Genomic DNA, 14,360 nt, shown 5'->3' on the forward strand with positions numbered 1-14,360 from the left:
GAATAATATTAAATTTGCATTTATTAACCATTCACTTCAAATTTAATCGATGGTCGTAATTGCGACGACTATTTAATTTTATAATATTTAGTTGAGAACAATCTTTGATAAATGTATGTTTCGGTTACAGTGAAGTAATATTATATTGCACAGATTAAAAGGAATTAAAATAAATCGTAATCATTTATTCCATAGGAATCGAAACATTGTTATGTAGTAAAAAAACAAAGTATTTTGTTGCTGCCAAGGGATTAAGAAGAAATAACAAATTCATCAAGTTCTTTATTGCAAAATAAATTTTGCGTAGAGGACAATTAATATAGTAACAGTACACGTGATATATTTCGAAATATGAGAATTTAGTAACATACGGCAGACGCTGTACCAAAACTTAATATAATATGTTAAATGATATAATATGCTTAATATTTTTGTTATATTGGAATAATTTAGAGTACCAGAAATTGATAGTTGAGGAAACATAAAAGTAGCATTAATGATAAATTTAATGGTCGGTACGTTGACCCTTAATTGAAGAATGTTAGAGATTAAAGTTCGATATGGAAGGTAGAATGACTAATAGTCAGACAGTACGAGATAGTTTACGACAAAGTGACAAATGGCATTTTCAAAGAACATTAATGATCCGTGAAGAATCTGATCTAAAATGTTGAAAGACTCCTGAGACGATAAAAAATAAACATTCAAGGAAAAAGAATATATAATATTCGTGATAAGTTCATAGTAATTTGTCTTGCAACATTACGACTAATCTAATGCAATCTGTCCAAAACGTTCTTAGATACAAAATTTATACTCATGTTTATAAATATATTATAAATACGAATAAATATATTTATATACGTGTAAGGAATCATAACCTCGAGATATATTTTGTTTTACTTTCTATTTGCTGGCAAGCAAAAAAACAGATAGGTATTTTCAAAGGAACGAAATTACCCATAAAATTCCATTCCACCAGCGACGATTGCCTCGGATGCAATCTAATTTCTAAAGTTCCCGATGAAACCTTCTAGTTTACGAGCGGCCATTCTTTAACTTTTACGTAACGCACACGCATCGTAAGAGAAACATATCTACGTAACTAATGACCGCAACAGTTTTATGATGAATGCACAGAGACGTCGGAGCGCGCGGAGAAAGGAAAACGGTTGCTTCGATGAGACAAATCGCATTTTCTCAACGACACGTTGCCATTAATTGACTCTTCCATCTCATCTATTGCATCCATCGCAATTCGAGCGCTCATAAGTATCGTAGCTCCCGCACAGTAATCGCGAAATTGACGTTTCAATTAATTCAACGATTACGAAATCATGAGTATACAGTTCGAAGGAGGTTTGCTAGATGTATAACTTTCGTTTTGCTTCGTTTCTAATTATGAACGCGTCTCTCCGCGTCGATCCTGCACGCTCGATGAGAATTCCGGTAGGATATTTATAATTTAACGTTTGATGACCCTACGTCATGCGTTTCACAGGGATTTTGATCGATGATTATTGACAAACGAGCGAAGGATAAGCGTTGCGGAAACTAATGTTACTTTCTCTGTGCAGATCTTTACGGGCACCGATCGCAAATGGAGACGTAGATGAGGAAATATAATTGATACGAGCTTAATGAAACACGAAGTCGGTTTTAGTCATTAATTCGTACGCTCATTCGTCTTGTTGCATTCTAATTGCGTGTACGATGGTAATTTTTTACTATTATTTTTTCCTCCTCACGGTTTTTACACCTCGCGAGATAACGTCGATACACGTAATTTCTTCGAACATGTGTCTTTTTCGTGATACATATTAATATAGATCTTTCTTTTCAGCTGCGAAACAATCATGGATAACACAACATTCTCTTCCATACAGTGACAAATATTCGTACAATTTCATCGCTATACTATACTCTTCACGATCATAGGAGTACAAAATCTATAAGGTTCTATTTCACATCACCAAAATCCTCAACTCTATCCTCAACTACTGCCCAATTATAGAGAAAGGAAGAATTTCTTAAACAGCCAATTTGTGGCAAATTGACCTGAACTTTTAGTACTTGTTACATTCATTACTAAAGGTTGTATATTACCAAGTATATTATTGGCTTTCCTAGCAAGATAATATATTATTTTACTGCTTTTTTCCATTGAATCAAGAAACGAAATGTTCACAACTACTCAGAATTGTTTGCTTTAAAGAAACTCATTTTACACTTCGTTATTACTTCCCCATCAATTTATATTAATTATATATATCGCGAGATTATTCAAACCCACAATTAGTCAAAAATTACATTCCCTGAGAATCAACCGCACAACTTGCACTCGATTCACTTTACACGATACTTTCCAAACGATCGACATCGATGGTCATACACGTACCAGTACCGTATGGTTGCGTCACTCGAAGCCTAACAATTCCAAAGCTTGACAATCAAAATCATCGATAGCAAGCAACAATCGCAGGCTGAAAAGCCCGATAGGCGAAGAATCATTTCCATGTGCGTTACCCGGTAATAGTCGATCTACAACGCGATCGTCGATCGCAGTTTTGCGGCCGGCCAAATCGAGCTAGGTCACGGTGACAAATGGCCGCGCGATCAGGATCGCGTGTGATAAATTCCTAGCTCACGGTATCGTTGTACAGCTCCGACGAGTCCAGGAGCAACCGGTTCCAGATCACGATGATATAGGTTTACCCGGTCGCGGAGGATCGATCGATATCGGCCGATAAATCCCATTATTAATGCGGTCTATCGCAAGAAGTTGATAAATTGCCGACGAAGGGTGAACACGCCGTGGCCGCGTCGGTCTCACGTTACAAAACGATCCCCCAAGGCCGCACGGAGAGATTTATCCGGCAACTTCCTCATGATTTTCGCGATCCTATGCATCGCGAGGTCCGCCTAATGACGCGAGCTTTTTTTTTTCCTCGTCGTGTGGACGCCGAGACCGGTGTCGCTGGTTCGACGGAAAATTATCGTGCTTGAGAACCTGCACGATTTTTAACCGAGGAGTTTTCTGTTGGCAGGATGAATAGGAAATTGATGGCGAACGATGGACGTACAAGAAGAGGAAGGGCTGGAAATGTGAGACCCAGAGGCGGATGGCTCGTTGAGATTTATGGCGGTTCGGTGGAAAATAAGAATTTAGAATTTTTCTTCCTGGAGTACGGGTGGTGGTCTCGAGTATGATGTAGAGTTGGAGTTTCCTACGTGGTGATTGATTCTTGTATATTTGTTACAATATTTTTGAAACTGCACTTGCAAAATTTCGTTTGGTTTACTTGTTAAGTTCTAGGTCGACGACAAACAAATTTTAATCGATATTTTTCTTCGTGAATTTTAATAAGTTAGGGTGTCTTTTTATACGCATAGGTATGTATGCTTGTACATTATCTATCTATGCATGTACCCATGGATATGAATATTCGATATAAATTGAACCTGTTTATTTTCTAGGAATACAACTTCTTCTTGTAAATAATAAATAAAATATCGTATCAGAACATAGACATCAAAATCACGCGACATCGTTATTTCAATATTCTTCCCTTCCCCTCAGAATCTTAAACCCTGAGAACCAGTCAGCTCGTTGAAAACCTGCTGCAACCGGAAAGGGTTGATCATATCCTTCCATCTGCGGCGATGTAACTCAATGAGCTCATGCTGGAAACAGACTGTCACCAGAACAGTATCACCGTTTCACCGTTATTACTGTTCGTCGAGACCTGTTCCCCTCTGCCTCTCAAAACACCTTTCTCCGTTCTTTCGAAACAGAAACTGACCTGAATCGCGGTGCATCTATCACGAGGAAGAATCGCGACGAGACACGTACCTATACGTCGTTCGATGCACACACCGCGCCGGTGGTAACGTTGGTGTACACGGCTGCCACATTCTGTGTGTATTCTCTCTCTCTCTCTCTCTTTCTCTCTCTCTCTCTCTCTCTCTCTCTCTCTCTCTCTACCTCCGTTGTTAATATTATTGCATGGCGCAAGCCGAGTTCTGCAGCCGGCTGCAGGTGCGTCGCTTCTCCACGCTCGATCCACCAAGGAGACGTTTCGGTGTGCATTGTGATCGAATGATATAATAAAGGCTGAAGTCCGTGGGAAACGGAGAACAGAACCACCTGACGCGTCGTCGGCTACGACGTAGAGAAAGCCGCGCCGCAGGATAGGCCACGTGACCGGGACCGATGCTACGACGCCGTAAATACCGATCCCGTCGGAAACTGTCGAGAAAACGGGAACGAAACGTTCCCTTTTAAGAGACGTCGCCTGACTGGGCGTTTCAATGGATTTAGGATGGCGTGGTTTCTGAGGTGTTCCGATCCTCTTCCACTTCGTCGTGGGACAGTGTCGGTGGTTTGACTCGATGCATATTACATCTTTCGTTGTGTAATTTCTGATATAGGTTGTTTTGTACAACGAATGAGTTTGTGTTGAAAGGTAGTGGATCTTTCCGAAGGATAACGATTTTTGATATCGTAGAATTTTGATCGAAGATCATGCGGCAAAGATACAATAGGAATCGACCTTTGTCTTAGTCGGTAGCTGAAAAGATGTATTTTGATATGAAATAGTTGGGGATCGTAGAATTGAAAATATGTGATAAATGTTTTGTAAGAAACGAATAATATTAGTTTAATTGTTATGTTACTTTAGTTTAATTAACGTTAGTCTATATAAGTAACGTTATTAATATTTCTTAAATGTTCAAGGAAATGATAAAAACATATATTTAATCTTAAGAACAAAGGGAACAATAATATCGATGTAAAATTGATTGACAACACGTGGAATTGTAAAATTGCTTTTCTATGAAACATGAGCAATATTACGTATCACGGTTTCCATCTGTGACCTCCAATTGGGATTATTCAGTCTCTCCAGTTTTGGAAATCCTCAATTAAAGAGTCATTATAATATAATGTTTTGCGTCAATTGTATGTATGTATCACTTATAATAGTGAATTATTTGGCATTGAATATTCGATACTTTATGCGTCAGCAGGTGTGTACCGTTCTAATAATAAATTGCAAGATAAGAATAATATATACATGTAATTGACGCATATAAAATGTCGAATATTCAATAGTCAATAACTATATAAAATGAAATGCATCAAACTAATCCTCGCATTAATTTATATCAAATTACGATAAATGATAGCACTTATAATAAATCAATAAACATCTAAAACTCTAGATTGTGCTTTTAAGAACGTCCCGTATAATATAATGACTGGCAGATTAGTAAAATGGTGACGCAGGTCAACGCCAAACGTGAAAGGACTAGCGCCAAGGAGGAGCAGTCAAGTCAGCAGATCCCACGTCCACGAATTGTTCGAGCACGGTGTCATGAGTTTACGATACGTCTATCGCTGTTAAGTGTGCAGATGCCAGGTCCTAACAGTTCACATGGCCATCAAAGATGCAGACCCTTCTCGCCCATAAAATAATTTTTAGGCTCCTGACTTGAATGGTCGACTACAGCATAAAAATATTAATTAATGCGTTATCAAAAATAACCTTCTCCGAGGTCTGAATCATAAACCCGATCATCTTAACGTTTTTTATGTCGTTGAAAATTAGAAATTATTTGACAAGTATAAGTATCTAACGCGATTGGCGATTTCTTGGGCTAATTTATTTACGTGGATTAAACAAATTTAGAAGTTTTAATTGAACAGTATATTTGCAATTAGTAAGTCTCACTGAGATTGTCTCAGCGAAGATTAAATATTTCACTTTATAAAAATATTTGTTTAATGTTATTCATTCGTAACGCTATGAGAGATGACTAGTTTTTAACTTAATTTTTATGCGAAGAATAACAATACGTATAATTTTTCTTATATTTGTAGGAAAATCCAATAACTCCGAATATTTGAAGAGTAAAAAGGTAGTAAATAATTAAAACAATGCGCAGATAGATAAATAGCTAAACACGCATGTATATTATACATTAACAATTAACACTCGCATGGCGTTAGTGTAACGTTGTCCCACGGTGTGATATTACATGAAAGAATATTAAGGGCGTATTGTAATTAACATACATTTTTCCATGCTTTAGATTCGCTACTTTTTATAATTTTATAACTTATAACAAACAGTCAGAGAAAATTGCAGGAAAATTTCTAATCCATTTCTCTTTAATTCGATTATTGTACCAACGATTGTATCACATTTGTATATTTATACAAAACGATTTTATTTTCCTTCAAACTACATAATCGAACTCTAATAATTACTAAGGAGTATCTACTTAGCCATCTAACGTCATATTCAAATCTCGTTGAAGTCCATCCTAATAGAAAGGCGAATACCTCGCATATATCTAACGTTGAATTAACTACTACAAAACGAAGAGTGCAAAAGCGTAAGCCTAGCATCAACGCGGAATCATTACGTCGTTGAATCGAACAAAAATCTCTGTAGCATAAATTGCAGACTTGACTGGTTCGTCCATCGAGCCTGTTGCACCAACCGTTCGGAGACTGTCGAAGTAACTTTTATGAAAATATAATTATTTCAATAACTTCCTTGATAACGTTTTCATCATCATCATCATCATCATCATCATCGCCGACGTCATCGTGCACGCACGTATTACTGTAATTACGCTGTCAAACAGCGACAAAAGAAAACAGTTCGAAATGGAGAAAAAAAGAAAGATCGAAATAAAGAAAGGAAGGAAAAATACACGACAGATGATGGAACGATATTAACAAACAGATGACAGCGGTACCTCGCTGCATCGTCAATTAGGGATATCATTAACGAAGGAAAGCTGATACAAGTGCAGGGAGAGGAATGTGTTACGAGAATGCAAAAGGTGATAGGGGAAAATTACGGTGCGCGATCAAAAATTAAAGTCGCTCTCCTTGTTATTACTCGTGTTCGATGAGCGCGTTCACGGAGTAATTGAACTCGTGGCTGAATGTTACCGCAAGCGTAATAATATGAAAATAGATTGTGAATTGGAAAAGAGTACTTACGCACGTCAAGGAACGTTTATATTTCCTTCGATAATTGCTCCATACTGTATTTCTGAATAAAAATGCAGTTGGCTATTTGATGTCATACGTGGACAATGAAAGAGGGAAAAATAAATTAAAATTTAATGTTGTACACAATTCTGCACTAATTTAAAATGTAACAGAAATAATTTGCGTTAAACTCCTGGAAATTAATAATTGCGATACATATATATAGATAAATTCATAAGAATGATTTGTTTGAAATACTTAGGAATTAATCGAGAAACTGCAGAATATTAATAACTGCAATAAGTAGATCAATAAGACACGCGAAGAATTAATGATTTTGTATAAGCAAATATGTTGTATAAGTACGTGTCACGTGTGCGCGCCATGAACAGATTTTACGAAAATCTTATTAACACGCTGGTACGATACGTGCAATTATACGCGATAAAATATTTTCTGGTATTTTTATATACGTGTACAATCACCATATTCGCGAATATCTTTCATATAATAAGATACAATGATATAAAAAATGAAAAGAATAAAAACTGAAGAAAATAGCGTCGCAACTTTATCAAGCATAAGAAAAAATAAACTGAAACAAAACAAATTTAATATAACATAGCATAACATAAAATTTAATATCATCCATTAACTAACAATTCGTTAGATTAAAATAACTCTAAAAAACCTATCTCAAAGCTTTCATATTCGGCAAAGCGATCACTCGAAATTCACTATAATAAAAAAAATTCACCACTCTTTCCTTGTGCAAAACATATTCTTTACACGGCCATATAAGAAAGCACAGTTAACCATGACAATAATCGTTAGAAATACACACCAATAAAACGATCTCGCGAAACATGTTTCGCAGGAGTATCCATTTTTATACGAATAGGCAAAGGAAAACGGAGAAACGTCGAACGTTAGTGTATTTTGGAGCGACTCCCACGAGCTGGGAAGAATCGACCTAAGTAAAAGAAAGGTGCCAGTACGCCCCCGCTCGAGAACAAGAGTCGAAAAAGCCTACGAATTATTCCAACCGTCTGCTCGCAACGGGATATCGAGGTGATATCCTGCGGGGCACGGCGTGGTGCCGTGCCGCTATCATCCGAAGCTTTCACCATCGTCATCATCATCGTCATCTGGCAGCTCCCTATTCCGATGGCCGCTGCCCTTAATGGATCGATTCGTCATAACTCGTTTCAACACCTTTACCAACTTCGACTATCGATCCCGATGATCTTCTGCGAGCACCATTTTCGTCGAATTGACGCGATCGAGTTGTTAGATTGTTGAAGGTTGTCTTTAATTGCGTGGCGAATTATTGTGGAGTTTGAGAAGTGTGAGACGATCTCATTTGTATCTCATTGTTCAATGAACTCGATAAATTCGAAGAATTCTAGTTCTCGAGATTGGCAACTGATAGGTAGATTGGGTTATGCATTTATAGGAAATTTAAGGATGAGAAATGCGCGGAGTGTACGTAATATGGAAAATGTGAAAAATTATCGAGAATTAATATTAAAAATTCGTAGTTATTAAGATCTAATGGAAGAATCATCTTGAAATAATATAGAAAATATAAGAAAGACTAAAAAAAAAAAAGAAGCCAACAGCACATGGAATTCCCAAGCGGTCACCCATCCAAGTACTATCCATGCCCAACACAACTTAACTTTGGTGATCAGACGAGAACCAGTGGACCTTGTGTGGTATGGCCGTTGGCTGTAATACTAGGAGTATTACCTCTATTTCTGGATAATTATTTACGTACTTTTTAATAAAAGATATAGAAAATCATAATAAACTTTTCACAATCTTTATTATAAATAAAAAGTGAAGAATAAAATATTTCTCGTCTACTATGTACCTAAAATCAATATTTAAACACTAAAAATATACTTTTTGCTTATACCAATTCCTCCAATCTTGAAACAAATAGCTTCTCCCAATTCAAATAACATTCACCCTCGTTTCAGCCATCTCGTATATCAAAGAAAGAAGAATAATTTCAGTGCAAGTTTATTTCAACAATTGTATAATTTCTTTCACAATCCATCTATTTCTTTTCTTATGAACTCCGAGACAGTCGAATAAACATTTTCTTAAATTAAACGTCGCGAAATCCAGATTAAGGTTAGCAATTAGAGTCGATACGTGAATATATCTCTCCCTTTGCTGATTCTAAGCAGTGGAAATTAGTTCACATCTTTTAAAAACGTACTTGTAGATCCATCTTCCTCTATACAATCACGAAGATGGAATATACAAATTGTTATTATTGATTGAAAATCTCACATTTACGAATTGGACCATATCACCGAATGACGAAAAGAAACAACGAAATATGTATCCAGAATTGATCGATCCATATGAAGGATACCAAAGAACAATCATTCACAATCATAACAATCGTAGATAATAATCTTTATTATAGCTGAACGTTAACAGTTATAGCTTTCGATAAGACGCCTGAGTCGCAACTGAGCGCACGTCGAAGAGAAAACAGTCAGGGCCTACTTGAGGATACGTGATCCTGTTAGGGTAGCCTAATTGGACACGCTACATATTTACACTCTGATCTTGTGAAAGGTTACCACTGGACTTTGAATTATCTTTAAACACCAATTCAGACGCGCCCAGTAATTTAGTCGAGTAATTTAGTAACCGATCGTGTGTCACACGAAAATTTAGTCGAATAGTTCAGTAGAACGATCTAGCGAAGAAGATCCAAGAAGAAGCCAATTGAATAGATCATAAATTAATAATCCAGGTATACAAATTTGATCGTTGTGACCATAGTTAAAATTCTGTTTCTCCTGAAACAAATCCTTACAGTTTCCACGTAAGCTCGATCAGGAGAAACATAACACGCGTGCGTGTGAAACGCGGGCTTCCGAACCTAAAAAAATATCCACGCGCGATTCGGCTGACACCTGGTACAATGGTCGGCAATTTCTACGAGTAAACCGCGTTTACATATGCATACAAAGCGGTGGTCCCAGCTCGACAATGTGCGACACAGGCGGCCACTGCATCAATTCGAGAAAAGTAAAAACTCCAGTGGCAAAGACGACTATGACGCGGTATGGTTTACCGCACGTCCATAGAAACGTCATTGGATAGAACGTCGACCATTTATGTAGCCGCCTGGAGGATCGGATTAATAGCCGTTGTACCTAGCCTGCGGGAGCGGATATCATTCCTTGCACCTTGTTTCCCGTTCCTACGCGAACGCTGACAATTTGCAAGGCCAAATAGGGCGGCTCATTTAACCGGTAGATTTATTCGCCGATTTCTTGCGAACCTGACGATCGAATACTATACGATAGCGGGACAAGAAAGGAATTATTGGGATTTTCGTCGAGCGTACATGTTAATGGTGTTAACTCTGTGTGCGTTTAGAGAAATAGCGGCTTGGCCGATGATTTCTGTAAGGATAATGCGAAATTGGTGAATATATATAATATATATTGGTGAAACATAAATTAGTGTAATTTTCGAGCGACGATAATAACTTGTTTTTTATTCAGGAACGAATAGAGTTCAGTAGTAGAGTATTCGGAGTATTCAAAAATGGAGAGTGACAGCATTGGACGTAGATGAGTACACAATGATTAGAAACAGTAATACAAATAGAAATCAAAATAGAATTTATCTTTTCAATGGAATACCTATATCTAATGCATATTTTTAATATCACACCCTGATAGCAACTACGAGACTATACTTTCAAATGTCATTGTATATATCTACAAAACTAGACATCTCGCTGTACTTTATCCAATATTTAACTTTCTTATCAAATATCAACTTCGATAAAAACGAATCAGTTACGCTATACGATACGTATAGCGAAAAATATATTTTAGGATCGTATGTACCAAGCTGTACATCGTGAACACGCCATCAACCCTATCCTTCCATCACTCTAATTCAGCTTCAACTAAATCTTCGTACACGTTCGAAAGTCACGGAAAGCAGCTCACAATCACGGATTTAAGCACGCCAATCGTGGATCCCTTTCGGAGTCCGGGAACGTTCGTTATTCCTAGTATGCGCGAGGCGGTATAACCTTACGTAGCGTTCCTAACTTGGCAGCAACAATTCGCTACGCCAAATAGGGCCGGTTATTTAATGCTCGTTGGACTTGTTTATTCGATCCGTGCCGCACAATTGAATTGCGCCCATTAAATGCTGTCGGAGAGACAGCGAGGAGAGCTTTCCGCGGCGTGCACACGCGGATCGTCGCTTATTCGCGCGTATATTCCACGTGAAAATTCAATATTTTACAGAAGCAGATAATCTAGACGGTTACGCGGGGCTCTGTATTTTCTTCGAAGCGGAATGCTGTTCGTTCTCCGCGTGTACCATTACCCCATTACCCGGGCTATGAAGACGTATGGCTCTATTTTCCAGGCTGAAACTGAAGGTACAATTTGCCCTGTCAAAGAAAGTTATTATACCGACGGTGCAGAAGAACGCGTTGCTGCGCCGTGATTTACTGTAAGCAAGGATTATATTATTGGAAGCGTGTAACAATTTGCCAAAATAAATGGTCATTGGTAACAAATAGGTGATGTGCAGGTTAAACAAATTTTTAGGGTCAGTATGGTTTTATAGATAAATAGAAACTCTTCTATTAACATATAACTGAAATATGATCAGATTGTTATTAATAGTTATACTAATATATTATGCGATATACGGAGTATCTGAAGGTTCTCATAAATTCGTATAAATTTTACCGGAGTCAGTGTTATAGGTAATAACAAGAGTAAAATGTTATTTAAGGAAAAGTGTACAAGTATTTTATTAAAACGTTGTTTAATGAGGAATTATACGATAACACTGTCTTTCGTACTGTATCGCAACGAATTAATTATAAAAATCAATATTACATGGAATTTTAAAATAGAATAAAGAGAACTCTCATGGTATTGTCTTCAATTTATATACGTTTCTTATTATAAATTATGATAATCAAGCCCCATTGCAATTTATAAATTGTTAATATTACTGGTTAATTTTATTTGTCAAAGTGTAATAAAAGAGGATTATATGTATGGGTATATATGTACAACTTATATTTTTCGAATATACAAACAATAAATACTATTGATATAAATTCATATTGAATATGAATTAAATTTTCAGCATTTTATGTGAAAACAAAGAGGAAATAATTTTTGACAAAAATAGGATGGATATTGATGGAAAGAAGAACGCATAAACGTTTCCCGTCTTATGGGATATCAATTACATCCTGTTATCGCCCTTGGCGCGAAAATATCATTAGAATCAATAACACCGACTAACCTTCCCCCAGGGTCATCCCTCTTAGCTTGTGTATTCGCGATTCTGCACCCTAATATTTCCCTTCGTGGAACTTCCACCATGGTACTATCACTCAATAGCATTGTGTCTTGTATTTGGCCATGCTACAAAACTTTTCTTTATCCTCTTTCGATCATTCATTTCTTTACAGCAACGTGACAAAGATATGCGGGAAGATTAACAACACTTCAATGATTTAAAAATTTTTTCCAAAATAGAATTGATTAAGAAATAAATCATATTTAGTGGAGTCCTCCTACTATTTACTCCTATTTTAGAATTAAATATTTTGAATTAAGTATTTCTAAATATTTTAATATTGCAATCAAATATGTTTCGATTCTTCGTATCAGAAAATTTTCTTAAAAAACTTTAAACATACAAAAATATTATGAAATAATTGAATAAATGTTGATATTAAAATGAGTGTGCTAAAAACGAAACAAAAGACAAGAATTATTCTAGAACGAGCATTAATCGAAATACATTTTCCATTAGCAGAATACAAAACTCATAGCGAAAGATTATACCGTTTTCATCTCTTAAAATACTCCATTGTTCTTGTTTCTCCAAAGCATCAGAAACCAGGAGCTTGCTCTCTCCATATCTTTCGTCGGTTTAGTGGTAATATTTTTTCGGTATGACCCTCAGGAGCTGGCGGTCTTGTCAAGTTGTTGGAAGGACACGCGAAATCCGGCGTCGTCGCAACAAGGAAGGGTGGAACGAGAAATTGGAGACGCGTACACGGGGAAAAATATATACGTGGCCCGAAGGTCCAAGGGGCCGCGACGTTGTCTTCTGCAAGGAGGATTTGCCTTCGAGGAGGTTGCGGTCGCTACGAGGGAAGAAACCACCCCGCTAAGCCACCATGATTCCACGAGATAAACCCCCATATTATGTCGCCTGGGATAATACGAAAAACCCACCGCGAGATGCGGTCCACTCGTGTGTATAGAAGTATCTGTGTACACAGGGTGGCGCCAAACGAAAGAACACTGGATATAGTTTATGGAGTAGACTGAAGTAGTAGTTTATGTAGTTTATTCGATTGAAAACATGATTCTTCGTGGAAGGATTGTAATTGAAAATATGTGTTGTTCATTGGGAATTATTATATGACAAATGTAATTTTCGAAATACAAATGACACATCGCATTGTATGTTTTTGTTTTCTTGTTAATTTTATAATTCCACGCTACGAACAGGTAATGTTATTTAGGAAAATAATTTCAACGAAACTACTGATATAAACATTCCATGAAATAAAATAAAATAACATATTCTAAATTAAATACGAATTCATTTTACTAACTGGTAGTGGTTTACATTAGTATAATTAATATTGTAATATATAAGACAAAATAAAAAGGGATCATAGCTAATTCTTGTCTCATTTACAATTTAAAAGTCGCTCATTTTTATTGAAAAAGCTATAACAGAATTATAGGAACATTTAGACAACACTTCGCATCTTGTAAAACACATCGTTCGATGTAATCAGGAGTAACATATACGTATCACTATCAATAATTCAGACAAGTAACTTTAACATTAAAACAGATGAGGTATATTTACTATATTTAGCAGATTACGTAAAACTTCATATCCAAACATGTGTACTGTTTCAACACGCAATGAAATCGCTTTAGTAAACAAGCCTCCAATTACCCGAAGAATGTATTCGAATCTCATTTCACCAAAAGTCCGGTATTTTAGTGTCTGAAATCAACTGCTTTCTTTCGTGACACCCTGTGTGCACACATATCCGTGCATAAAGATTTTACGGGCGGCGTGGTCAGGACGAGGCTTACCGGAAAGAAAAGAGCCTTCTGCAGTATCCCAAGGAACGAAAATAACGAACGAGCGTAATCGTACACCGCGCGTGTTTCCTTAAATTGATTTTAAAAAACAAGCAAAGGAAGGACGGAGTAGCATACGGAGCTGAAGTAGCAGAATAAAAAAATCAGGACGAGAACGAAAATAAAGAGGAGGAAAGAATAATACG

The 14,360-nt window shown here is 36.7% G+C and overlaps 1 non-coding gene across 1 annotated transcript; it reads right to left on the reverse strand.

Annotated features, from left to right (window-relative positions):
• Nucleotides 1-8,625: 8,625 nt before the first annotated feature.
• LOC138186626 (5S ribosomal RNA) lies at nt 8,626-8,744 on the reverse strand. The gene has a single exon (XR_011174947.1). It is a non-coding gene; the product is annotated as a 5S ribosomal RNA (ribosomal RNA).
• Nucleotides 8,745-14,360: the final 5,616 nt, after the last annotated feature.

This window comes from Bombus flavifrons, chromosome 1 (assembly GCF_040668555.2).
Source record: "Bombus flavifrons isolate JBK064 chromosome 1, iyBomFlav1_principal, whole genome shotgun sequence".
Classification (NCBI taxonomy): domain Eukaryota; kingdom Metazoa; phylum Arthropoda; class Insecta; order Hymenoptera; family Apidae; genus Bombus; species Bombus flavifrons.